Raw genomic sequence first — 27,210 nt, 5'->3', positions numbered from 1 at the left:
TGCTCACTCCAGGCCCAGCATTTTATCCAGTCCCATCTGTTCTCCAGCTTTCATGAAAGGCTTTTAATCTCATAAAAATATGTTGCTTATGGCAATCCCTCCTTTTCTTGGTGATTATTCTCCTCCAGGTACTCTGTGGCAGCATCCAGAGCTTCCAGTGTCTCCCACAGCCAATTACTGTGTCGGGGAGCTGCTGCACTGTCAGGAGGCACTTTTGGGATGACAGTGCTCTCTCTCATCCACTGTCTCTGTGGTGACTCCAGCTGCCCACGATGACAATGAGCTGCAGCATCAGGCACAGAACCAGTCGATGGAGACACTGCCAACCCTCCAGGAGCTTATTGTGGCTTTTGTATTGTAGATTACTGCCAGGGAATAACCAACAGGAGGAGTTTATGGATCAGATGTGCTGTTTATCTGCTTGTTAAAGGCCAGACTGCATGTGGGCTGAGCAGTTTTCTTGTGAAGGGTTCAATGTGATTGGCACAATCAGAAATACCCAGCAGGGAAAAAGAAAAAGTGACTGACTACAAAGGCATGATTTGGATGGAGCAGGAGCAAGGATGATCCATGTTACCTTTGATGGAGCATTGGATGCCCTCAGAGATTAACAGATCAGCACCCTTGGTCACCACCACCACATTTATGGAAGGCTAACTTTGACATGATTATCCCTGAAATCAATAGAGAAATAGCTTTTAACATAAGCTTTTAAGATATCCTTTCTATCCCAAAATAGGTAGAATAGAAATAAACCTCCTCTTACTGCAGAGCACAGGCAAGAGCTTAGGAATATTAAAGTTAAAATCTAGACTTGTTTGATCCAAGGTGAATCTGGGCCTGAACATGCTTTGACAGTGTAGCTGGATGGTCAGATGGTCACTGCTATATTGCTGAAAATTCCTCTGGATTCATAACGCTGTTAGAATAAAAATCATTCAAGGCATAGAGTGAGGGAGAAGAACCTTGCAAAATCCACCTCCAAACCCCACACTCCTTCCAAAATCCACAAGAGAATTGATTAGTCAAACACTTCCTCATGATTTTAGCAAGTTTTGCAAGGATAAGGACCCTTCTTTCTACCCACCAGAAAACACAACCTAATGAGCTCCTCTAACGGGCACAGGAAGCCACTTTGGATGCTTTCCAGGATAGTCCTGCTATTCTACCTGAAAAGAGGGAATTTGCAAGTCCCAGAAGTGATAGTCCTGATATGGTTAAAAAAATGGAAATGAATAGTAGGAGTGAGTGGTTTTCATAAGGGAGGGAAGCAACAAAAGGATTCTGTAGGAAACTGCACTGCTGAATACATGCATTAGTGACCCAAGAAAAGTGTATTAACGGTGAGGCTGACAACATTTTCTGCAGATGTGAATCTATTTCAGAGCAATAAGTACAAAAATCACTTGTGAAGAATTGCAAAAAATGCTTTTCAAGACTGAGTGAGAAATAAAAGCACAGAATAAATTCACTGTGGATAAATGTGAAGGGGGAGATGAATGTAAAGGTGGATGCCTGAAAACAAATCTGATGGGCTTTCATCAAACCATTATGGCTCAAGTGAGAGCTTGATAGGGTGGCAACAGTTCCACAAAAGCCTCACTGCAGACCTCAACAGCAATCAAAAAATGCTAAATTGAATGCTAAGACTCATTAGGAAAGAAATGGAAAGGAAAACACATCATTATGAGACTGTATAAATTCATGGTCCTCCCAGACTGAGCACCATGAGGTATTTGGCCACTCAGTGTGCTAAAGGGATTTAATTTTAGCTTTTCTGTTATAAACAGAAAAGCCACTGAGACTGACGAGTACAATTAAAGACATGGAGAGACTTCCCTACAAAGAGCTGAGTCTCTCTGTCCTGGAAAAAAAAAAAAAAACTGAATTCAGGGATTTTACAGAGGTCTACAGAACCATGAACAAAGAGGAATAGGGAATTACTTATTTTCTCATCAAATTCAAGGCCTGATTTAGTAGGTGCTCAGGTGGAAAAGACAGTTTTCCTACAGTGTGAGGTAGATCTAGGAAATCTTTGGCAAATGAGAGAATTTAGAACTCAAGAGAGAATGTATCTATCATGAATTATTAAATTAGCTCAGGGAACAACTACTTCCACAAATATATGTACTGGGTGGCTCAGCTAGAAGATTTCTCTCCCTTCACCCTTCTTTTTGTGGCTCAGTATAGAAGTCACCAGACAGGACCCCAAAAAACAGCAAAGATCCTGTGAGAAGATCAACAGAGGATGGCATTTTGTTGTGCCATGTGCTGTCCAAGGTTTTAATGCAATGCCACTGGAGCTGGTCCAAAATGAAGGAATTTTGTTTCAACCATTGTTCCAGAGTGAGAAATTCCTTAGATCACTTGGATCAGCCAGGCTCTCCACATCTCACAGCCTCCAGCGTTGACTGCAGCCCTCTGTGGTCCTCACTGCAGAATTTTAAGATGCTCTCTGGCATCACTTAATTGGCTCCATCTCTCTGTTGATGTCTGGCTCCATACGAAAGACAATTTTTTATTTGGTGCTCATTTCTGTAAATTTAAGCTGATGTATTCAGTTTTGAGTGGGGGCAGCTCCTGCACAGTCTCCAGTTCCTTCCAGCAGGCTGAGCAGAGCCAGGAGAAAAAATTGTATAAAACTATTTATTAATAATTAATTAATTCCCAGTCCAACAGTGGGGTTTGGCAGACACTTAGAGAAATGTACAGAAATGAGGCAAGCTTGGAATCCTACCCCAGCGTTTGGTGACTCATAAATTTCAAATAAAATTTTGTATTCAACAATCTTCAAAGACTTTTCCTTCCACTGATTTTGGAATCCATGGACTTCTCACAGCCACCAATCAATTTTCAGGTTATCTCCACACTGGTGGCCACACCAGTATTAACCCTAATCTTTTATCCCCAATATAAAATTCTAGATGTAATATTCAACAATTCCCCTTCTGTACTTTTTGCAACTTGAAAGACAAATTTATCCAGCTTAGCTGTTCCTCACACAGAAGCTGTTCTTGGGGAAGATAAGTTTGGGGAAAGCAAATTACCTTTAGAGACAGAGAATTTAGCTAACTGAATTTATTGCAGCTCAGCTGCTCCTGGTATACGGCAGTGTGACCATGTTTAGCCTAAGGCAAGTGCAAGGCAAAGCATTTCACATAGTTTAGTTTGGTTTTTATTAACATTTGTAAAGAGTGAACTTTTTGGTTTGTGGTTCAGGTTTTTTGGTTTGGTTTTTTTTTTTTTTTGTGGGATTTATGTGTGTGCAATTGTGTGTGTGTGTGTGTGTGTGTGTGTGTGTGTGTGTGTAGGTTTTTTTGGTTGGTTGGTTTTGGGTTTTTTTTAATTATGGCTTGGATCCCCAGTTAATTTTGATACTGGCTTCTAGATTTTACTTTTTGTCACTTTATGACAGCCTTCATTTTTCTACTGCAATGCTCCTTCACTCTATCCAAGATTGAAAACTGCATTGAATATTTTTTCTTTTCATTCATTTAAGCATCTTGCCTGTATTTCCAAGGTTATTTTGCTTTTTATTGTCTGCTTTTTACATGGCAGTATTTCTTTGCATTGCAAGATTAACACAACTTTATAATATTACAGTGTCAATGAAAGAAGAAACTGTTGAACCTTATGACTACAAAAATACTGCAGTTATTAGAATCATTATGAATGGGAAAACTAATATCCACCTCATCAGAAATTCTCGACTAAATTATGATTCAGGATTTTTTAAAGCACATGTAAGCAGTAATACTAAATGAACATTTCCTAGGTCCTTCTTCCCTCTCCACTTGCTTTTGTAAATATTGGAGAAGGGTGGGAATGTTTGATTTGGGGGATGCTAATAATACATGAGTAAGTAACCAAATTAATGGTGAGTTAGACATTTTGACACTTTATTTAAATTTATTTTTATTGGTGTGGCAGGATATTCTCCTGACAACTTCCATAATCATATGTGCTTGTTGGGATCAAGTTTTTCCATTAATTATTGAGAAAGAAAAGAGTCTAAAAGCACAGATCATGGGCCTCTACCTGTGTGTGTATTCTACAGGACACAGGAACTTTTATCTGAACATCTGGAGGCATTGAAAAGATCAGATCTCCACCCACACAGAGGAGAAAAAACCTTCTTGAAGGACAGACTGACAACAGGAGAGTCCAGGAAGCATCTCAAGCTAAAAATGAGAGTAAGAGGAAGACACTAATAAAGAAATACATGTAAAACAAAATTTGTAGCAAGGCTGCCAAAACCTACAAAGAAAATGAACAACGAAATGAAGGACAGGGCTGGGTGAAAGCACAAAAAATATGGAGAGTGTGACACGAGCATTTGACATTTCCCCCTGGTCAATGTACAAGGAGCAGCCCTTTGCATGCCCTCAGTGGAGTCCAAGGAGTTTCCTCCTCTTGAACAACTCTCCAGGGAGCATGCAAAGTGTTTTAAGTGATCCTGTCTTATCCAGAATGGGATCTGCTCAGGCTGCCCCTCTTGAACCTTCCCTCTGGACAGCCAGAGCACTCTGGCTGTGGCACTGGGAGCAAAAATAGAAGCAAGAAGTGAGTGGGAAGTGTTTGAAGCCTTGGGAAGCAACAGAGATAACTGTAGCCTGGCAGAGGGGTTTTTGAAGTATGAAAGGGCAAGTAGAGCTCCTTAGGTTAGCTCAGAGGTGAAGTTTGGCTCATTTTCTTTAAAAAGCATGATTTTTTTTAAAGGTCTTTCAATATTGTCAACATTTATTCATCTTAGACCTTTTTCTTTCTCCTTTCTTGTGGGATTTAATCCAACAGAAGGCAGCTGGAATGGAGAAGAAAGATGGTGTGAGGAACAGAGGGAGGGGTTCTGACAGCCTTTAAGAAACACAGGGGGTGGGAAAAAACCCTATTCAGTAAACCTTTTGCATCCTAAAAAGGAAGTTCCAGTTCTGGCATCACATCACATTTAAAGAGACGGGGCAGGCGAATTGAATCCTTTGATTTTTGTGTTCCTTTGTGAAAGAAGAAAAGTAGAGAAGCTCAACATCCTCACAAGGTGATGGATGCCATGGATAGCCCTTTCCCCATTTGACTGTGGGAAGAGAGCAGGTCTCCAGCTTATCAGCAGTGTTGCACATCGGGGAGCAGCACACATCCCCCTGTGGCAGAAAATTAATGACAACTCATTCTGCAAATGGGAACAGCCTCATGTCCTGGCAAGAATGAAATTATTTTTATTTTTCCAACAAACCCCTATTCTCCTCCGTTTTTCTACCCCCCTCTGGCCTCTATCCACTTGACAGACAAATGATTTCTGAGCTTGTCTGGGTGTTTTTTGACAAAAACCCGATCTCTGAGCCTCTACACTTGCCCAGCTGCACTGAAGATGAAGAGATGAAGAGGACAATAATTATCCTATGTTCAGTCTTCCAGGATATCAGCTCTGACACTTGGAGAGAACAAATTGACCCTAAATAAGGTGTAAACTAATATATTTTGAAATTTACTCTATTCCAATTATAACTCTTCCATTTATTATTTTTCTTCTTAATACAGGAAATCCTCCACTGTGTCAGAGTCCAGAACATCCTGGCTGTCTGAAGACCTTGGCAGGGGTCTCAGAGACCCTGGCATGAAGTCAAAAACATCTGTGGCTTTGATTTTAGCCTCTGGAAAAAGCTGTCAATTTTATATGAGGGATTACAGGCCACAAGGGTTTGGGTAGTGTGATAGTGAAATTAATACAGGGCAAAAAAATAGAATTTGGGGGTTTTTAAGATAAGCGGTTCAGGGGACAAAATGGAGGGATTTGGGTGTGTCCTGACCTTTTTCTTGTCCTCCATGTCTTGCTGTGATAGTGACACTTTTCTATTGGTTTAAGGTAGAAACACACTCTCCAACATAGATCTTAGTTATTGGTACAGGAACTGTAAACATCCTTCTTTCTTTCAGAATTTTTCATAGAGCAGCACAGAGGAAAGAAAGAGAAAACAATTTCTATTTCTGCTCCTTGTTTTTCCTATGTGGAATGTGTTTGGAGGATTGTTTACCTGGGGTGATTGCTTGATTGGATTCTGGTGAGGATTGCTTGAGCCTGTGGCAAATCCAACCCACCTGGGGCTGGGCTCTCTCAAAGTCAGGAGTTGGGGGTTAGATATGGTAGTTAGAGGAAGTAGTATGTAGTTTTAGTATCTTTCTTTCTATAGTATATTAATGTATTATAGAATAGTTATAATAAAGAAATCATTCAGCCTTCTGAACTGGAGTCAGACATCATCATTTCTTCCCACTGGGTTCACCTGCATTTTACAACAGTACACATAGTTTTGAGTACATAATGTGGGAGCCACCCAGGACTCAAGGCCAGACTTATATGGCTTCTGTACTAGGTGGACCTGCTGTGGTCAGAGAGAAAATATTATAGATAAGAAGAAATAAACAATCTTAAAAGCACAATCAGAAGCATTCCAGAATCCTTCATTGCCTGCGATTTGGCTAGGGAAGCAAAAACTCTCTACGACCTCTCTTGGGGTCACCCTGACCTACAGGAACCCCAAGAGAGAAATCCACACCATTGGATCAAACACACAGAATATTTCTGTGATCCTGATGCAAAGTACTGCCAGGAGCAACAAGACGTAGATTTAAATAGCTGAGAGAAATTGACATTTTATTTAACAGACAGGGTGAGTTTACTCCTCCAGAGATATCTGCAAGAAACCCATGTTCCCCCCATCCAAGTAGCACCATGCAAAATGTAGGTACAGTCAGGGTGAGTGGCCAAGGCAAGGGAGATTCTCTAAGTTTTAATAAAGACAACTATAACATGGAATTTTATGAACAACTGATAAAATTTTCATAGAAGTTCTTCAGGAAAATGAAGTCCTGAGAAGAAGTGTTTTTGGAGATAGAATGTACCAATTTACAGAACTCAAAGATTGGAAAAGACCTCTAAGATTATCAAGTCTAATAGTTAAATGTTAATGGCTGTTGTAAGAGACACTTCTTGCTCCCACCATCCAGCCATGCTGCTCCTGTCAGCCTTGTCCTATACAACCCTGAATAGAACTTACAGTGAGTCATACAAATTAATCAGAAATATATAAAGGTCATGCACAGAGGGGGAGAGTTTTATTGATTCCTGTAGTTACATATTTTTTATACCATTTCTAGTGCTTCCAGTTCAGATGTTAGTGTGGAGAAGGGGGATAATGGAAAGGGTGCATTCCCAACTTAGACATTGTCACCCTGACTTTTTAAGATTTTTCTAAAGCCTTCCAAATTTACATTCTTGTAGCAGACTTTCTCACACACTTTCTGTAAATAACTTATTGTTTTGCATTCCTTCATAGAGGCAGAGCAATTTGATAGACTGATAGTTTGTCCAGTGTCATTGGAGAGGTGGCACTTTTTCCTTATCACCAGCTGAGGTTGCAGCTATTAAATGGAACAAGCATGATCCTTAGTTGATGGAAATGTGTTACAGCATTTTTTCCTCTCTGCTCTTGGAATATTTTCTGACCTGGTAGCTGTTGCCTATAGATACCTACTCTGAAAGTTGTTAATACTTATTTATATGAAAGTCAAAAACATCTGTATTTGCAGTGATGTATTGTCAGAGTCCGGGACATCCCTCTGGCTGCCCTGGCTGTCTCAAGACCCTGGCAGAGGTCTCAGAGACCCTGGCATGAAGTCAAAAACATCTGTGGCTTCAATTTTAGCCTGTAGAAAACTGTCAATTCTGTTTGAGGAATTACAAGCCACAAGGGTTTTAGTCGTGTGATATTTAAGCTAACACAGGATGGAAAAGTAGAATTTGGGGATTTTTAGAATGGGGTCTAAGGGGGTACAAGATGGAGGAATCTGGGCATGTCCTAGCCTTTTCTTCCTTCTTGCCGTGATTGTGACACTTTTCTATTGGTTTAGGACAGGGACACACTGCCCAACATAGATCTTAGGTATTGGCACGGGAACTGTAAACATGGTACACAGTTTTGAGTACATAATGCGGGAGCCACCCAGGACTCAAGGCCAGACTGCTCTGGCTTCCGTACTAGGTAGACCACGGCAGGTCAGAGAGAAAATATTATAGATAAGAAATAAACAACCTTGAAAACACAATCAAAAGCATTCCAGGCTCCTTCATTGGCTGCATTCAGGCTAGGGAAGCAAAAACTCTCTACGATCTCTCTTGGGGTCACCCTGACCTATAGGAATGCCGAGAGAGAGAAATCAACACTGTATGACCAAGATGTGACTTCAAAGAGTTTTCAAAAAATAAAGAACTCATAACTTTATCTTCTTGTCTTCTGTTTCTGATGCTGAATAAAGACTGGGATCCTACCCTTCTTGTAACATCTTTTTTTTTTTAATTTCTTTTCCTCAGGGGTCTGTACTGGGACCAGTTCAATTTAATATTTTTATAGACAACATGGATGAGGGCATTGAGTCCTTCATTAGTAAATTTTCAGACAACACTAAGCTGGGAGCTTGCATTGATCTGTTGGAAGGAAGTAGAGCTCTGCAGAGCAACTTAAATCGGTTGGATGGATGGGCAGAGCCCAACAGCACAAAGTTTAATAAGTCTAAGTGCTGAGTCTATATTTTGGCTGCAGAAATCCCCTACAACATTACAAACTGTGGACAGTTTGGCTGGACAGTGTTCAGGTGGAAAGGGACCTTGGTTCCTTGGTGGCCAAGAAGGTGACTGGCACCCTGGCCTGCATTAGGAATTGTGTGACCAGCAGGAGTAGGGAGATCATTCTTACCCTGTACTCGGTGCTGGTGAAACCACACCTTGAGTGCTGTGTCCAGTTCTGGGCCCTCAGTTTGGGAAGGACATTGAGACGCTCGAGTGCATCCAGAGGAGGCAACAAGGTTGGTAAGAGGCTTGGAACACAAACCCTGTGAGGAACATTTGAAGGAACTGGGGTTGTTTATCCTGGAGAAGAGGAGGCTCAGAGGTGACCTTATTGCTCTCTTCAGCTTCCTGAAAGGAGGTTGCAGACACGGGGGGTCAGTCTCTCCCATTGGGCAGCAGTGACAGAACAAGAGGACGCAGCCTCAAGCTACATCAGAGAAGGTACAGGTTGGATATTAGGAAAAAAAAATTCACCAAAAGAATAATAAAGTACTGGAATTGTCTTCCCAGGGAGGTAGTAGAATCATCCTCTCTGGATGTGTTTAAAAAAAGACTGTACATGGCACTTGGTGCTATAGTCTAGTTGAGGTGTTAGGGCACAGGTTGGACTTTATGATCTCAGAGGTCTCTTCCAACCTCATCATTCTGCAAGTCTGTGAAATAAGCACAGCCCCCAAAAAAATTAGTTACTCCAGATTCCAAGGCCTGGGTTATGCAGGAATCCCATCCAATAATCCTTGCAATAAATCAAATAGTCACCAGCTTACAGAGGTTTGCTACTTTACTAACATCTGCATGGTGTTGTATTTACCAGACAAGTAATTAGAGGGCTCAAGACCAACTTTCAAATGTTGTAGTTTCTTCAAAGAGAAGAAGGGAAAGGAATGATTACTCACATACTGGACCATTTTGATTGTGAATCACAGAGTTACGTGTTGCTACCCATACCCTGCTAGGCCATAGAATATAGCAATTTTCTATCTATTGCAGTCATAAATAAAGTAGTTTTCAGGAGATGGAACAAGGAATACAATCACTGGAGATCCCTTCCTGGCAATGGTTATTCATTACAAGCCCAAACCTATTCTTCAGCAGCCTTTTACACCTTTTGCTCACATAATTTGGCTGATTCACCTCCCAGGAAAAGTGATTGATTTGCTCCTAAGTGACCCATTTCCTCCTGAGAGGTGTTGGAGGGCCCTTATCAGTCAGGCTCCTTGTCTTTGCTTTAGTGTAACTTGGCTTGGCTCCTGTCTGTCTTTCTCTGGGTTAGAGGGTGCAGCTCCTCATCTTTCACTCTGCCTGGCTTGAGGAGATGGATTTAGAGCAAGCTGGCACAACCACTGCCTTAATGGAAAAGCGAGTGCCAGCTTTTTCATATTTTGGACTGAACTTAACACCTCTTGCAGTTTAGAAGACAACCCTGAGAGTCCTGAGGGCAAGCTAAGAGGAACTCATTCAGCAGTCACCTCCAGAATCTGTGGTGCCCCATCCCACCCTCTGGGCTGATGTTCCTCTCCCCACAACTCCTCCCCATCTCCAATTTAATGCAAAGTTCTACTTGCAGTACTTATATGGTCCCTGCTGCCGTGAGATGGGTTCGTTGTTCTGATGGAAATTTTTAGTACTCCTAGAAAACAGTGCCAGCTGGAATATTCCCCCTCCGTGTGTCCAGCAAGCAGCATTTTCCATTTCCTCAGTAAAAATCCTCTTGGCTACAGCCAGTGCTGCAGGAACCCACACGCTCATGCAAACGAAGAGTGACGCAGATTGGGATCTTGCAGGTTGGAGCCGCAGATTTGAGGACAAGGAACAAAAATTGGATGCTTCAGAACATGAGGTTCATCTCCTCCAGGTGTCAGCCAGGTCACCATATCTCAACTCTGACGTCACACAGCAATAATAGATGTGCTCTGTGCAGGCAGGGCTGTGCCAGCAGCAGTCATCCCTTTATCAGGCAGCTGCTTTTCTTGGTGCAGGCTCATGGATTTCCAATAGTATCTATGAAAACAATCTTGTTTTGGAAAAACTTTTGGAGTGTGATGTTCGAGGCTTTCTGCTTGTAACACTGGGCCAGTTCTCAGCTGTTGGCAGAAAAAAACCAATTGCATTATTTGTGTATATTTTTAATTCATGTCATCCCATTTCCTGTTTCCTTTTTTAGAAAAACAAAAGCCCCCGATTGAGGTGCAGATTCTCAAACCTTTTGTTACTGAATTAACACTGATTTACACTAGTTAAGAAAATAGCACATAGATTTTCTTGGGTTTGGAGTGGGGGTTTATGATTTCAGCTGCCTGAGTAAAATCTATTTTGTCAAATATCCATACTAATAGTCACACTCAGGCATTATTTTCCATTGGTATTCCTCACTGTGTTGCCCCTGTCCTCTTGCAAATGAATGCAAAGAGCCTGGAAAATATCCAGTATTTGAAGCTTAGTATTCACTGGTGGAGCTGATGACCCACAGGGACAAAACTGGAATCCAGGGCAATGACACTCATAACCAAGATACTTTTTCAGCATAATCTGGTTTTTCCTGAGGCAGACAGTCTTCTAGTTTTGCAGAACTGAACTACACTCTTTAGTTTTTCCCCAGATGTTGGAGACCTAAGACAGCTCAAGCCAGACATATAAACCCAGATGAATATTATCAAGATATGAAGTCTGTCAATCATCATCTACTGCTAGAACTTGGTACTTACAGCTCTGGACCAATGAAGAATTTTGTCTACACCTCCCTATGGGTTTGTGCCCCCAGTCCACATCAGCTTATTAAATGTAACCTCAGGATGCAGCCCAGCTCTGTTGTGCAAAGGCTGGGGTTGTTCAGCCCTGAAAAGAAAAAGGTTCCAGGAAGATCTTACTGTGGCATCTCAGTACTTACAGAGGATCTATAAAAAAACAGGGAGAAAGACACTTTATACTGGCAAATAGCAACAGATGAAGAGGTGTAGATTGGGGGAGATGCAGCAAAGAGGGAATTATTTTAAATATAAAGATTTAGGTTAAACATTAGGAAAAAATTCTTCCCTGTGAGGGTGACCAGAGCAGCTGTGGCTGCCTCTGAATCCCTGGAAGTGCCCAAGGCCAGGCTGGACAGGGCTTGGAGCAACCTGGGAGAGTGGAAGTCGCCCCTGCCCATGGCAGGGTGGTAGGAACTGGATGGTCTCTGAAGTTTCTTCCAACACAAACCATTCTGTGATAGTTCAAGGATCCCTTCATCACTGCAGGGCGCTACAAGATGTTTGGAAGGAAAGGTGCAATGGGGCAGTGAGATCAATCTGCTTCTGCAGACCAGAAAGACTGAAGGATATCCCCCAGAAAATCAGTGTGAGCATTACAACTCCACTCAGATACCTGCTTAGCTGTGCTTTTTTCTCAGTGTGGATAGCAGCCCCCAAAATTGCACAAGGGCTACAAACTTGTCCTTCAAAAACTCGAGGCAGTAACTTGCTGAGCAGCCTTGTCTCTGTCAGCAGCAATGATTGTGCTCTGAATGCCAGCAAGTTTGGCTCTCCAGAATGTTATCTGCAGTAAAGGAGCACTTGGAGTGTTGTTTCACTTGCTAGAAAAAAAGCCTCAAGCCACATCAAAGCAAAGAGGGTTTTTTTGAAAGGGTCTAAACCACATTCCTACCTGGCAACTGCTGCTTTACAGAGAGCTCAGCTCATTTTGCCCTGTCAAAACTCTGCCTCACCCACTTCCCTCACCTCAAAATCAGCTTCAGGAATGGTTTGAAAGCAACTGTGTGACAAATCTTCTGTGTTTTTGGGTGTTTTTTTAACTATAGGCTCATGGAATGCTTTGAGTTGGAAGGCTCCATTCAAGGTGGTCTAGTCCAAGCTTTCTGCCATGGGCAGGAACATCTTCAACTAGATCAGGTTGCTCAGAGCCCTGTCCAAGCTGACCTTGAATATGTCCAAGCATGAGGCAGCCTGTGCAGTGTTTCATCACCTCATTGTTAAAAAATTTCTTCCTTATATCTTGTCTGAATCTTTTAGTTTAAAACACCTGTCCTATTGCAATAGACACTGCTAAAATTCCATCCTCATATTTTCTGTATCCCCTTTAGGTACTGGAAAGACTCATGGGTCTTACCAGACCATTCCCTGCTCCAAGATGAGCACCTCAGACTTTCTTAGCCTGTCTCCATCGCACTCACAGCATCCTTATGGCCTCCTCTGGACTCATTCCAAGAGGTCCTTGTCTTCTCCACACTGAATATCAGCATTAATTCTTTTATCTAATTGCAAATTGACCCAGTGTAGTCACAGGTTATGATAGGCCAAGAAGGCCCAGCTCTCCTCATGCCCAGCAGAACTCTCCAGAGAGCTGCAAGGAGCCACTTGCACATACTGAGAATTCTGTGGGTGAGAAATGATGGGGCAACAAAAGGCACTCTCTCTTCTGTATTTTGCCAGGCCTTGATCTTTCAGATTTCTGTTCAAGATCTCCTCCTCTCAAGAAAAGAGTTAACATTTCAATCCTGCTTCTCAACTGAGCAGCATAGATTTTAACAGGGCATGAAAAAAAAGAACCTCTGCCACTTCCTTCCTTTAACCTTTAAAGGGAGTTTTGTCTTTCCACGATCTCTGCTTCTGCTCTGTAATTTGAACTTGCTATGAGGAGCCTGGCATTTTAAAACCAATATAGATTTCTGATCTGAGATGCTGATGCTTGAAAGGACCCGTGTCACCAAGCCTTCTCCCTGCCTCAGCTGGTGTTATTTCCCGAGGTTTAAATGGATTGCTCCTTCTTTGGTTTTCTCATTGATCTGTCTCATTCCATATTTTGGTATTTTTCTCAGTCAAGGGTGTATATATTATCTCTCTTTTTTCCTCCAGCAGGAAAAAAAACACCAAGCCCATGAGCTCTGCACTAATCTCAGACCAAGATATCCTGCTCTCATTTTCCACTCTGCTCTCATAGCTTAGTGTGAAGCACTTAGGATGAGAGATAACAATCTCTCTCAGGAGAACACTTATGTTGTTCAGCTCCATATTATTTTGTGGTATTTAACACATTCTTACAGCATGTGACCAGCATCACACAATTAAGGAGCTCAGGGTTGTTTGGAGTTTTTTTTCAATTTGTATTTCCAGCTGTCTACACATTTCAGAAAACCTGATCTTTGCTTATGTGTACATTACCTGCTAAGATACTGTGCTTTGACTTGATTGCAGAACTCTCACCATGTGAGAGGTGTTACAACCCACCATAGAATGTGAAAGTAACCCAGATTCTTGTTAATAAATCCCTCAGAGTGAATTAGAGGATGACACTGAATGACCAGTGTCCGTAAGTGCACACATGCAGGGTTTATTGTAGAACAACTTGGTTACACAGGAAAATTGCTATGGAGCCACTTTGGTTGTTACTATCTATAGTCAATAGCAACATAAAAACATAAAATATCACTTTATAAAGTGCACAAAAAAAGACAAAAAGTAGCAAAGAGATCTCACCTTCCATAGGTTCCACAATGAGGCTCAGAATATTTTTGCTGTCTGTTTGCCATAGACTGAACACATCAGATGATCTCCCCAAAACACAGCATCTGTTGGGTTTATATTCACTGAGGGTCAAGTAGGAACAACCCCAGGTACCTCCCCTGGGGCGGGGAACTTCAGCTGGGTGATGTTGTGTTGTGGGTCAGGAACACCTGGATGATGGAATGCTCTGGATGAGGAGCTCCTGGATCATGGAATGCTCTGGATCAGGGATACCTGGATGATGGAATGCACTGGATCAAGGGTCACTTCAGGAGTCTTTGATGCCTTCTAATTCCATACAGCTGCCCATCACATGAGTGCAGCTGGGCCCGTCACGGCCCATTTTGGCCCCTCAGCAGAGTGAGTACCTTCAGGCCACATGGGAATGTCCCAGGACCTCCTGGGCAGGGGAGTTATCACAGCTGAGTTCTCTGATAAGGAGAGGGAGACAGTTCCTGACTCACAAGGTTCTCCTCTTTCCTTATCCATCACCAGCTGTAGCCTGAGCTGGGCTGTGCTCACCCTCGGGTACTCTGCACGTTGGCAGCTTCCCTCTGATTGTTTGAGCCATCAGCATCCCAGTATCTCTTCCAGCATAATTTCTGGATACATTCTTCTCCCTAGACCTAGGATTGGACAATAATATCCCCTTTATCTTGTCCCAAGTTCCTACCACAGCCCAAATTTCAGTCAGGAGACATATTTGGGGAGGGGTGGCTTCACAGCTGAGCAGTTATTTCTTTGCAGTTTCCTTTACAGCAGGCAAAACTCCTCTGATAATTTTAGCATTGTTGAAGCCATGAAAACATCAACCATTCAGTCTCTCACAGGAGATGGTGCTGAACTGCTAAATGTTCCTTCCAAAGGGATAACACTCCTGCTCCTCAGAAAATCCAGGAGCCTGTGGAGAGGAACCAGGCATGGGCTCGGCTCTCTCCTGTCTCCTGCTCAGCCAGTGCCCACAAAAGCATGAACACTTTTGTGTTTGAAAGATTGACTGAAATCTGCTGAGTGGCAGCTTTCCTAAAGGAGTGATAGCATTTTAATGGAAGGAAGACAGAAGAATAATCCAATCAGGAGACTGTGGTGGTTTGGCTGACAAACAGAAATAGCTGGGATAAGTACATGGGATTGCTGAAGGAGTGAAGTCTGGCAGGGCAACAGTGATGTGACTCTCAGAGCAACAAAAAACTTGTGGTGACATAGTTCTCACCCGCCAGTTCTTTTCTAGAAGTTTATTCTATTGAACAGGGCCCTTTCTCAGACCAGACTGAATTTGGATTCTTGGAAATTTGACAAAAATATCTCCTGAGAACTGGCCTGTTTCCTCTCTTTCCAAGCTGACCTTTTAATGAGGTCTCATTTTGCTTCCATAAGCTGAGAACAGAGTGTACGAGACCAGCACAAAATGTGCATTGTCTTTCTAGGATTTCACATCTGGTTTATTCTCCTGCACCTTTCCACTTTCCAGGGAAGCAAATCCTAGGACAGTTTTCTTTGCCCTACAACGAGGGATGCTGTTCTTTGAGCAACCAATAGACTGAATATATTTACCCTTAAAACCACCTCTATTCTCAGAGGTCCTAAAACAGCCACTTTTTCACTGTAATTTCTTTCATAGCTTAAAACTCTTCCACTTAAAATGGTATTAGCCGTTTGGTTGGATTTTTTTTTTTTCCTCAAACAAATAAAGGGGATGTTAGCATTGCTTGTATTCCTGAAATAAGAATTTAAAAAAAAAACCTTTTCTCTGACTACTAACAAAATAATATCACATTCCGTGGGGTTTTTTTGCAATACAAGGCCTAATCCTGGTCTTTTTCTAAGGAAAAGCCAGCTTTAGAATGTGTTCAGCCTCGGATGCGTGGTGCCCAGTTAGATTTGTGCTACACCAAGCCCAGCATGGTTGTGTTTGCTGAAGAAAATCCAATTTCAAGTGCATCACCCTCCAATCTAATGCAGAACAAGAGGAAGTGGCCTCATGTTTTGCCAGGGGTGTGGCTGTCAGGGAAAATTTCTTCATGGAAAGGATTGTCCAGCACTGCCACAGCTGCACAGTGGTGGAGTCCCCATCTCTGGTGGGATTTTCAAGACATGTACCTGTGGTACCTGGGGACATGGGTCAGTGATGGCCTTGGCAGTGCTGGGGAAAGAGGTGAGCTTGATGATCTTAAAATTCCTTTCTAATCCAAATGATTCTGTGATTCCGTGATCTACCAAAGGATCACAGTTCGTGGTCCTGCAGGTGAAAATTCCATCTTTATCCTACTGGGTGTTTAATTGAAAATCTCAGAGCCAACATTTAGATATTTTCCAGCAGTTCCTTGCAGTTTAGATCGAAAAGACAAGGGATAGAAAATAACTGCTTGATGGGAGACAGGGATTCATGCACCTGCTCCTGAGATAAGTGACAGAGAACGAAGTGTTCACACTCCCAATAATCGTGATAAAGCAGAGCTGGGCACTTGTAAGGGTTTGAAAAATTGAAGTGATAATATTTCGTAGATGTGCTCACACAGGCATAATCCTTGTTTATTGGACCATTTCTAAAATGTGGTTTTGGTCTGTAGATCTCAGCAACAACTTTAACTGATCAAAATACATTCACCCATAGAAGAAAATAAATAGCTTGGTACAACAGGGTGATGGCCTCGGGTATTCCAGGGTGAAACAGCAAACAATTTGTGATTTGCTCCTGTAATTCCTCCCAGTTTTTACCATTGCAAAAAGGTGTTGATTCAGCCTGTCAGGTCAGAGGGGATGGGACATGATAACAACAACTCTCACACTAGAGTGAGAGTTCCTAGGTTTGGAAGAGATTTTATTATATAAATGTCATATTTTTGAGAGCAAACCAGAAAGGTGGATAGACTCTAGACACAGTGGATGTCTTGGGCAAAACCTCAAGGACAGCTGGAAGTCACGAGGCAGCCACAGAAAGCAGGATTTGTTGGGCTGCTCAGGGCAGGGATTGGGATGCCCGAGGCTTTCTGAAGGCAGCTGGCACATCTCATTAGTTGTGAGAGAAAACAGAACCCCAGACAAATGAAGAGCTCAGCTCTGGACAAATACAACTTTAGGGTGACTTTGCAAACTGGATTCCAGTGTTGCCTCATGTCAACAGCTCATTATTGCTCTGTAGGAAGTCCCTGAGGTGGTAAAATATGAGGGAATGATACTCTGCATCTTCTGGTTTCTCCAGATAAGGACCACAGGTTCAACAGATCTGGTGCTGAGTTACTAAATTTAGAGATGCAAAAGTTATTCCTTGTGCATAAATTTTACTACTTCTGTGATGCACCTAAAATAACAAGTTTATGATCCATGTTTTTTCTGTGGAAGAAATTAAATCCCATTTAAAAGGGCTTCCCTTCTTCTTCCATGAGCCTCTTACAGATTATTTGCTGCAGGAGCTAGAGAGATTCATTTATTTTGTAACATATGTTCCTATCAACTTTAATTTTACTCTGAATTTCTTCATTTGGGAAAAAAAGTGTCAATTTACATATGTGAAAACTGCCTCTTCAGCCTCTTCTTCATTCCTCACTTGAAGCTCATTGATTTTCTCTGGACAGCTCCTCTGGGAGCTGCAGAGAGATCAATATTTGAAGAAATGGCGAGGCAGCTGTAACCTCACTAAATCTACTCAAAAGAAATAATTCAATATTAACTCAGATGATTTCCTCTTGTGGCTGAATCAAATGGGCATTTAATAGAACTATCAGTATTTTCATATATAAGCTCCAAATATGGGTAAACACATGAAAGGGCACCATGTTAGCATTATACACTGAAGCCAAAATTAATTAAAGCCATGACCTCTGGGCCAGACTGGTGGATGTGTGCAAGGAAAACTCTGTTAAACTCACTGTTCAAAGGTTCCATTTCAATTAATTCACTTTCAATTTAAAGTACAGTGAGACTGCTTCTCCAGCCTTCATTTTGGAAATTTTCTGTGGTTATAGGGCCACAGGAGCATGAGGAGGTTGCTACTGAACTGATGACTTTCGGGCATAGATTAACTTCAGGAAAAGGAATGGAGAAGCCAAAAAATGATTCTGAGATGTGACCCCATCCCCTGAAGATCCTGTTCTTTGATATTTTTCAAAACTGGTAATAAATATTTATAACATGGATCAGGCATCTACAGATTTCTATTTATTCCTGTCAGAAATGAGAGATATAATGATTTAATCATCACTGCAAGGTCTTTTGTCCTTCCACTCATCTGCCATCCTGGCTGTGAATTTGCATCAATGGGTAAACACTCTTGCATTGGTGGCTGTGAGCTCATGACCTGTTCCCCTTCTCCACTCCCTCTCACTGGAAATGTACAATTTCACTTCAAGAAATTATATCTTCTGTGAATGTGACATAAAAATATCTGGCAAAAGCTGCCTGGCACACTGTGGCTCAACCATGGAGAGCAGGAAAACTTATTTTAGTAGTAAATCAACAACAGCAAAAGAAACTGTTCTGTTTTGCAGGTTTGACATTTAAGGCACTGAGACAGTAAATACAATTTGGCCAGGACATAGATTACAGTTTTCCATGCCCTTCCACACTCAGCAAAGAACAAGGGCACTGGTTTTTGATTAACAGCAGTAAAAGCACAAAGAGAATTCTTCTGTGAGATAACAGGAAAAAAAACCCCCAGGATTTACAATTTTAAAAAGTCAGAGGTTTTTGAAGGAGGTAGTTTCCATTTGGGAGGGAGAAAGTCATGGAATTTTTGGTTTTTTGTGATACACACAAGTACTGGTAAAGACTACTGAGGTTTTGCCTTTTCCTGCCAGGAAATGGTATAATTTTAAAAATACTTTTTTCAATTTATTCACAGTGGGTATAATGATGAAGTCTTTCAAAGCCAACTAGACTTAAATATAAAGTTAAGGATTTGGCTTCTAGAATCTGCTTTCTGGCACTCAAACTTCTGCTGGCATCATCCAGTCCTTCTCCCAGCACATATCTAATAGGTTGGCTTTAAATCTGGTAATTTAAAAAATACATAAATATATAATTAAGTTGCTTAAATGTTTTCCAAAGGTTATCTTACCTTTTATGGAATTAGTGACATTTCATTCCACTATAACATTAATCCAAGATCACAAAATTATAATGGGAAGGGGTCAAGAAGATTTTAACCCAGCAAAATGGAAAAAAAAAAATCCCCAAATAACAAATAACCAAAATACAATAATATCAATTATTTTAAATGTGGAATTTGATATCCAACCTGAAGAAGTAAGCCTTGGCATTTTGTTGCTTGGCTAAAATTGATCTGTGTGCCAACAGAAATGCCAGCTGTGGGTTTTAATGTAAAAGGTTTTGTCAAAGGGATATTTTTTGATACTTTTTCCTTTCAATTAATCAATAGATTCCCTCTTGGTGTCTCTTCCTGCCTTCCCTGGCACACTGCTGTTGACTGAGTGCAAAAGGAAGGGTCAAGGCTGATTCATATCTGAGGTCTTGTGCACATATTGGTGTCTGCATTGCCAAGACCTTTATATTTATTCTGAATCATGCAAAGGAAGAATATCCTACTTTAGTTGTATGACTCTTGCCTTAAACCATGAGGCTTTATCCTCACCATTTTCCACCTCTAGGGCATGGTTACTTCAACAAAATTCCCTTTCCCAGCAGTTTCCTGGGTCAAAACTCTTCCCTCCAGATGTTCTGCTCACTGTCAGCACAGATAAATGATCTGCTCCAAGCCTTTTCTTTGCCCAGCAGATGGGAATGCATAAATTATTGGCACCACCTATTGGTGAAAAAAGCAAATTATACAGGATTTGTGGGTTAAATATCTTCAGTAAATATGGCTTCTAACATTGCTTCTGCTTTGATTTATTTAATGATATGACCCAACAAGGCCACTCAAGCTTTGCATTTCCCTGTGCCAGAGACAAATTTGAGTTCAGTGATGATTTGGGGTATATTTGGCAAGGCGTCATGCAACAGAGGATGGGACAGGGCATGAACATGCAGGTGAGCAAGTTATTTTAAGTATTTTTCCCTTAAAATGCAAGCAAAGATGAAAAGGATTTCTCCACCACAAGCAGCAGTCACAGCTGGTCCATGAGTCACAAATCAAAGTGGTTTCCTTTGGCTCTTGTGACCAGGAAAGGAGCTGTGTGACACAGGAATTGCTGAGACAGGTGCAGAATGATGGGAATTTCACGAGCAAAACCCAGGGAATTCTGGTATCTACATGAAAGATGCTGATGTGAAAGGAACTGCAAAGATCAAACCCATGATTTGGGTTTGAAGCACCTGCATTTTTAATTCTTGTTCCTATCCTGATGCTTGTGTCTGTGGGAATGTTTTTTTGACTGTGAAACAAGGCTGAGTTGAGATTTTTGTGGTGGCCCTCAAAGAGCAGAAGGTAGTGGGAAGGATCTGAAAACATTGTAGGTGTTTTGAATAATTTCCTACCAAGAAGTTCTCACTTGAATTCTCCATTGTAGGCTGGAAGTGGTGGAAAACTTCTGGGCCAGGAGACATGTCGGTTCTTTGTGGTTACTGATGAACAGAATGATTTGCATTTTCACTGAATAAAAGAGAGGAGAAAGAGAGAATGGCATTTTGCTTCAGGCTGCTTTTTTTTTTTTTTTTTTTTTTTAAATCCCAAAGAGTTATTTTGTGTTGATATTAGCCCTAAGTTATCTGCTGAGATGAATTTTTAGCTCTTGGTATGCAAAACTATGCATTCAGGAAAGAGCACTGGACTCTTGCTCAGCATGAGCTAATTGAAATGTGGATCTGACTACTTTGGTAATATTGTAGCTTATCCTCCAAAGTTTCTTTGAGGTTTTTTTTACCTTTTCCCCTTCCTAGATTTGGAAAAACTCTTCTCCTTCTCTCTACAATCTCCCACACAAACAATATCTATCTGTTATTCTGGATATCAGGGTTATTTGCTGTTATTACCTTGCCCAGCAGGATGGGCTCTTGTGCTCCAGTTTTTTTGGAAATATTAGAAATAAGTGAGGACACTTGATAGACACAGACTCAGACTTTCTAAAATATATGAACCAGTGCTTGACCTGTCTACAGGGTGTATTTAGACACTGCCATGACCTAAACTTTACCATATCTGAGTATGGTACTCTGTGGAGTAGGACTCTACAAATAGCTAAGCCCATATACCTCCATTTATTATTAAATAAAACATTGTTCTACACATGTTCAATTTTAACCTAACTAGCACATGCATGAGGCAGTGCTAATGACAGAGAAAAATTAATTTGCCTATTGGTTGTACTAACCTGTCAGAAAGGACATTCATAAAAATGTTCCATCATGTCTGATCTGCTGCCTCAAATAAGTGGCAGGGCAGCTTCAGCCTTCAGAGGATCCATTTTCTCTCAAAAATAGACCTCTCTTTAATGGCTTCTGCTGCAAAACCCAACCAGAATATCTATTTATAATGGGTGTCTAACGTCATTAGACAAGCTGAGGATAAATAACAAAAGCTTGGAGACTGAATTTAGAAAGTGCCAATTTTTATTATTACTATTTAGGTTTGTGAACAAGGCAGTGATCCACAGATTATAACCATGGTGTGAATCCACTTCAAATGGAATGAGCAATCCAACAAGTAGGATAACAAACCCTTTCCTGACAGTTTCCATGCTTAGGGACACTTAGGGCATCCTGCATAGTTTGCACCCATGACATGCAGCACAGTACTAAGCAGATTTTGACCAGGGAATAGTCACATTCTATGACAAAATGTCTGGGAAAAAAAATATAGCTATAAAGGGAAAATGTCAATTAAATTTATTTCTCCAGCTCATGCCTGGTCTGCAAAGTGGACATTTAAGGGCAGTAGGGTGTGGTATGGGTGATGTTTGTAGTCTGATCTTCCTGGGGACTAAACAGATCTGCCATGCAGAAAACAGCAACTTTTTAGGGTGTGTCTTACTGGTCAGGACTTATTATCTCAATTGATATTATATTTATTGATATTGCATTGAGATTATGCTATCCAAGATAAAATTTTAGGATCATAGAATGGTTTGGGTGGGAAGGGACCTTCAAGACCATCTCATTCAAGCTCCCTGCCATGGGCTGGGAACTTTCCACACGCCCTGGTTACTCCCAGAGCCCCATCCAGACCCCACACTGGCTTTGGGCAGCCAGCTCTGAGTATTTCTGGTCAGATGGTGGCAGATGAGTTTTATGGATGGCCTTTCCCAGGAGCCTGCAGCTGTTTAAATAGTCACCCCTTGGGAGCCACAGCACCACAGCTATGTTTGACATTGTTAGACCTCAGCGGGGACAGGGACAGCCATGGGACAAGAAGTTCCTTCCCACTTCCTGGCTTCCACAGCTTACTTTAATTGGAAAAACTATGCTGCTGTCACTGGGGAGGACGTCATAAAGTCAAACATGAAGAAAAATCTTAAGCTCAAGAATCTGTTTGCCCTGGGGCTCAACAAAACCCATCTGGGTAACGTTGTGTCTGCAGGGAGCCAGAGCAGCATCAGTGGGAGAAATCCCTTGGAAAGGGACAGGCCTGTCACACCTCCCAGAACAGGACATAGTAAACAATCCCTGTGGCCTCCTGCCACTCCTTTTGGTTTTTTGTTTGTTTGTTTGTTTGTTTCCCCAGAGATTTTTGGGTTTTCCGTATGAGCGAGCACACGCATCCTCAGTGTGGAGTCATCATCGTTCTGGGGTGAGAGAAAAATAACTCAGCACACATATATGTGAAAATCAAGGGCTTTTTTTTTTTTCTGATAGGATGCCTTCTTCCTGCTTTCACATTGAGCTCAGCATAAATTCACAACTGGAAATATTGGAAGTGGTGCTTAGTAGTTCTCACACTTTCAAACACATCTTTTTCTTTTCTGCAGTTAATTGATAAAATTTTTATGGGAACAAATAATTCTGATTTGTGACTAAACTCTGAGAAGTGCTATTAAACAGGCTCCTTTAATCTGAAGCTGTTTATGCAAGCCTGTTTCATTTGTGATAGGGATGGACATGATCCACTTTACAGTTTTAACACAAAGAACTAGGATTTGAAGATAAACCATAATCTCCATATAAGCAAGCTAACAGTCCCCTAGACACTGTGTTTCATGCTGCCAGTATTATTCTCATAACACATCTGAGATAAAAATCATTTTTATGAGCTCAAAAGATAAAATAATTCTAAATACAATCCTGATATTTCCTACAGTTGTTCTGGAAATAAAAATTTATGTTTACTCTCCAGCCTCGCTGCTCTACACTCTATAAAACCAGTAAAAAAATTCTGATTTTTTTCCCTTAAATTTCTGTTGAATGACAGCTGCTGTTCTCCTGAGCCTACTACCCAACTCCAACATTTTTATTTTCCTACAGAAGGGGTCTTTGGGAGCATACACAGGTCCCATTCCTTAAATTTTAACACAGCCTGGGCAGTCCTTGCTTTTCAAGCATCATTGCATAGGATGAGTGGGTTTCTTCCACCTCGGTTTTCCTCCACACCACCCCAGCCATTCCCCTTTTCAAGCTCAAAGAAAAATAATTTTCCAGTTCTTCCATGTGGCTCTGGGACCCTTTCCCAGTCTCCCAAAAGAAGAGGTGCTTTTCATATATACACACTGCTGATCTTGTGTGGAAGTTTCCTTGGATCCCAGCCAAGACTCCAAAATCAGAATAAAATCAGTAATTAATACATTTTAAAGCTTGGCTTTGAGCATGCTTCTCATAAAACCTTAGCAAACATTTTAGATCTGTGAAACTGTTAATAAAACTTTCTCCAAACTGGGTTGGTTTGGGTTGGATTGGTTTAGGTTGGGTTGGGTTGGATTGGTTTAGGTTGGGTTGGGTTGGGTTGGTTTAGGTTGGATTGTTTGGTTTGGTTTGGTTTGGTTTGGTTTGGTTTGGTTTGGTTTTTCCCAGCAGGCAGAATCACAATGTCCATATATTTTATTTCACTTTTTTTTTTTCTTTTTTTTTAAGTTTAACTTTGCTTTAAAGCTTTAGGTATCGAGATTAACTCAATGAAAGTACAATTTGATCAACAGGTGTTCTGTTCAGTGTTGCTCTGATACACCTGTTTGATGGGTGTTTAACTTCCACTGATGTGATAAATGAAGGAAAAATGGAATGTTATGGAACATAAGGGAGAAGAGGTGTATCCAACATCCTTGAGACTTCAGATCCATGTCACAAAAGCATGGGAGATGTCATCCCAACATCTCCATGTCTCCTGCTCTACAAGAGTTCTCTGTATAAGTTCCCATGGCTGGGAGCTCAAGTTTCATTCCATAAGGGTTTATTTTGGAAAGAGTTCCTGCAGCTCATGTCCATGTGACCTCTTGCAGCTTCTAAGTGCAACTTGGGTTTATTCCAGCAAATGTTGGAATAAACAACAATGGAGATGGAAAATCCAATAGCAAGAGATTTCTTGCAGTTGGATGAAGACAGAATTGGAGTCTGAGCTCCAAGCTGGCTCCAACATGGACAGGCTGATCTCTTAGCTCCAGGCTTTCCTACCTATTTGTGGAGCAGAGGAAGGACACGGTGTAATCATAAGCTCGTAATCAATCCTGTAAAAGTTACCAGATAAAAAGGTATAAATAGCTCTTGGAACAGGAACTGGAAACCAACCTCCACATTTCAGGAGACAGCCCAATTCCTTTGGCTTGCAGATGGCCTTCCTGCCACCTCACTTTGATCCAGAGGAGATTTAATCCCAGACCTGCTGCATAAAGACTCAGTTTCAGCACAATGGACAAAGAAAACTCTCCCTTGCCTCCCCAACACGTAGGCTGCCTGCTGCCAAAGCCATTAGTGGAGCTTCATAGGAGAGTTTGAACCTCCACAGAGAGGACCTGGAATGTTTTTGGCTTCCCAGGATATGCTTGAAAGGCAGCAGCAATTATCTCCTCTCTCTGCTGCCCCCCGCCATTGAGCAGAAAGAGCTTGTTTAATTCTTTCAAAGGTAAAAATATACTTAGTGTTAGGAGAGGTGGCCTAGATAGTAAAGATCCTGGTGTGCAAGAGCCACACACCAAATCTGTGGAAAAGGAAGAGCTTAAGACTCAGAGAATCACAAAATCACAGAATCTCACAGAATCACAGAATCACAGACTGGCCTTATGGATCATCCCATTCCACCCTCTGCCAGGGTACACCTTCCACTAGACCAGGGTGCTCCAAGCCTTGTCCAACCTGGCCTGGAACACTTCCAGGAGTGGGGTATATCAGTGTTTTCCACTCTCAGCCTGTCAGATGTTGAGTATCTCTTTTGAAACCATGTTTTTCTTGAGACTGAAGGGACCAGCTGAGGAGTCAGGAAACACTCAGGTATTGGGGTTCTTAGGTGCTCATGCCATCCATTAGTCTCCTTTTAAAATCGAGATTCTGTCAAAGATTGTCACCTATCCTAAGCTAGGTGAAGCACTGTTGCAGCTGGACATTTCACTCTCTCTCTCCATCCTCATTCGGCCTCTCAAAGACTCTATCAGATCCAGTGTCTTACATAAAGACATTGGATTTTTTTTCATTTTTTAAAGATAAATCCTACTGAAAGCCCCTAACTTTTGGTGGTTTTAACTTCTGGAGTGAGGCTTTTGTAAAACTGGAAGAAATGGCTGAGCTAACCCAATTTTTGTCTGCTTCCTCTATTTAAATTACAATTTTCCCATGGTAGGCTTGCCTTTTAGCAAGTGTGTGTCTAACTTGCTGGCACAACAGTGTCTGAGTGTTAAAAATGTGAAAGGCTGGAGGTGTGCATTTGTCACTTAGAACCTGCTCTGCTTAAAAAAAATAAAAAGATATTTTGCTTTTAGGTTTCCTACAGCCGTCAGTTTGTTTCAAAGTGAGACATCCACAGCCTTTTGCAAGAGGCACTTTAATGGCACAAATTATATGTTATCCAATGAACAGTGATTATGGCTGTTCCCAAATCTCCTCCCTTTCCATCATCTGTTGAACTAGGGGGTTTTTTTTATTAAAGTTCCCATACCAGCTGAAAAACCACTGAGTTCCTGTGGGTGAATTTTAAACGAGTGTATCAGATGGGAAATATCGATTTCCAGTCAATTCCTTGAGAAAAAAAAAAAATAACAAAACCAACAATAACAGCATATATTTCACAATGGAAAAGTTCACAGAGGACACAGGAAATAGGGAAAGATGTTTTCTTCCCAATTCAGTGCAGGAGCTACACAGAGTGTCCCAGCTCACAGAACATGCAAACAATGTCCATTCCTCAGACAAGGTCAGCAAAGCAGATGTGGCTTCAATTTTGTCACTTGTACAGCGTGAGAACAATCCCCAGATAATGGGAAGACCTTATGGGGAAACCATGGAGCATCTCAGCCTAACATGATTCCCTGAATGCCATTTTCACATTGCTCAATGCTCTTGGGGCTGCTGGAGCTAGAATGATTAGGAAAAAAAAAATAAATAATGACTTTGGGTTAAATATCTTTAAAGGCTGCAGGGGAGAAGGAGACATCCAGGATCCAGGGTTTTCCTTGAGGTTAATTTTGAAGGATGCCTTGCTCCCCATGGAGTAGTTGCACAAAAAGAGGTGTGAAGTCTTCTTAGGGTAAGATACAGCCTAGATTTTCAGCCCCTCTTGGCTCTTCTGTTGGCTGCCACCATAAAAACTAAATGTATACATGGCCTTTGTGTTGGTTTGAGTGATTTCAGGTTCTGCATTCAGTTTATTGAAGTCTTAATCCTCGACAGAGGTTTCTGCAGGGCACTTCAAAGAGGACAAGGAGATGAAAACATGAATTCATGAATTACTGTTAGCACTAAAAGTAGGGCATTTTCCTTGGAAAATTCTCACAAACCTATCAAAAAGTGAGACCTGTCCAAATAAATACTCAGTTCACTGACAGATAAAAATTATCCTTTTGCAGTGTTTTATCTTAATAAAAACATTAAGAAGATGGAATTCCCTTTCCAAGCTTTTGGAAGGGGAAGAACAACAACATTGTCAAAAAATGTATGTGACAGAGTAAATTAACCTTTGTAAATCTTACCAAGGTCAGGTGACTAAGTCTGGAAAATAAACTTTTAATTCTCCTTTATCAAGTGGGTGCTAGGATTTGTTGGCTCTGGATTCCCTCACACACAGTT

General features: G+C 41.4%; 1 long non-coding RNA gene across 1 annotated transcript; it reads right to left on the bottom strand.

Moving 5' to 3' along the window:
* Positions 1-6,538: 6,538 nt before the first annotated feature.
* Positions 6,539-23,929, bottom strand: LOC146767491 (uncharacterized). The gene is made up of 3 exons (XR_014954596.1): positions 14,089-23,929; positions 11,326-11,455; positions 6,539-10,704 (listed from the first exon to the last, which is right to left on the bottom strand). It is a non-coding gene; the product is annotated as an uncharacterized LOC146767491 (long non-coding RNA).
* Between the last annotated feature and the right edge of the window lie 3,281 nt (positions 23,930-27,210).

The sequence above is a fragment of the Lonchura striata genome, chromosome 4 (assembly GCF_050655825.1).
Source record: "Lonchura striata isolate lonStrDom1 chromosome 4, ASM5065582v1, whole genome shotgun sequence".
In the NCBI taxonomy this organism is placed as follows: domain Eukaryota; kingdom Metazoa; phylum Chordata; class Aves; order Passeriformes; family Estrildidae; genus Lonchura; species Lonchura striata.
This window is presented reverse-complemented; position numbering and strand designations above follow the sequence as displayed.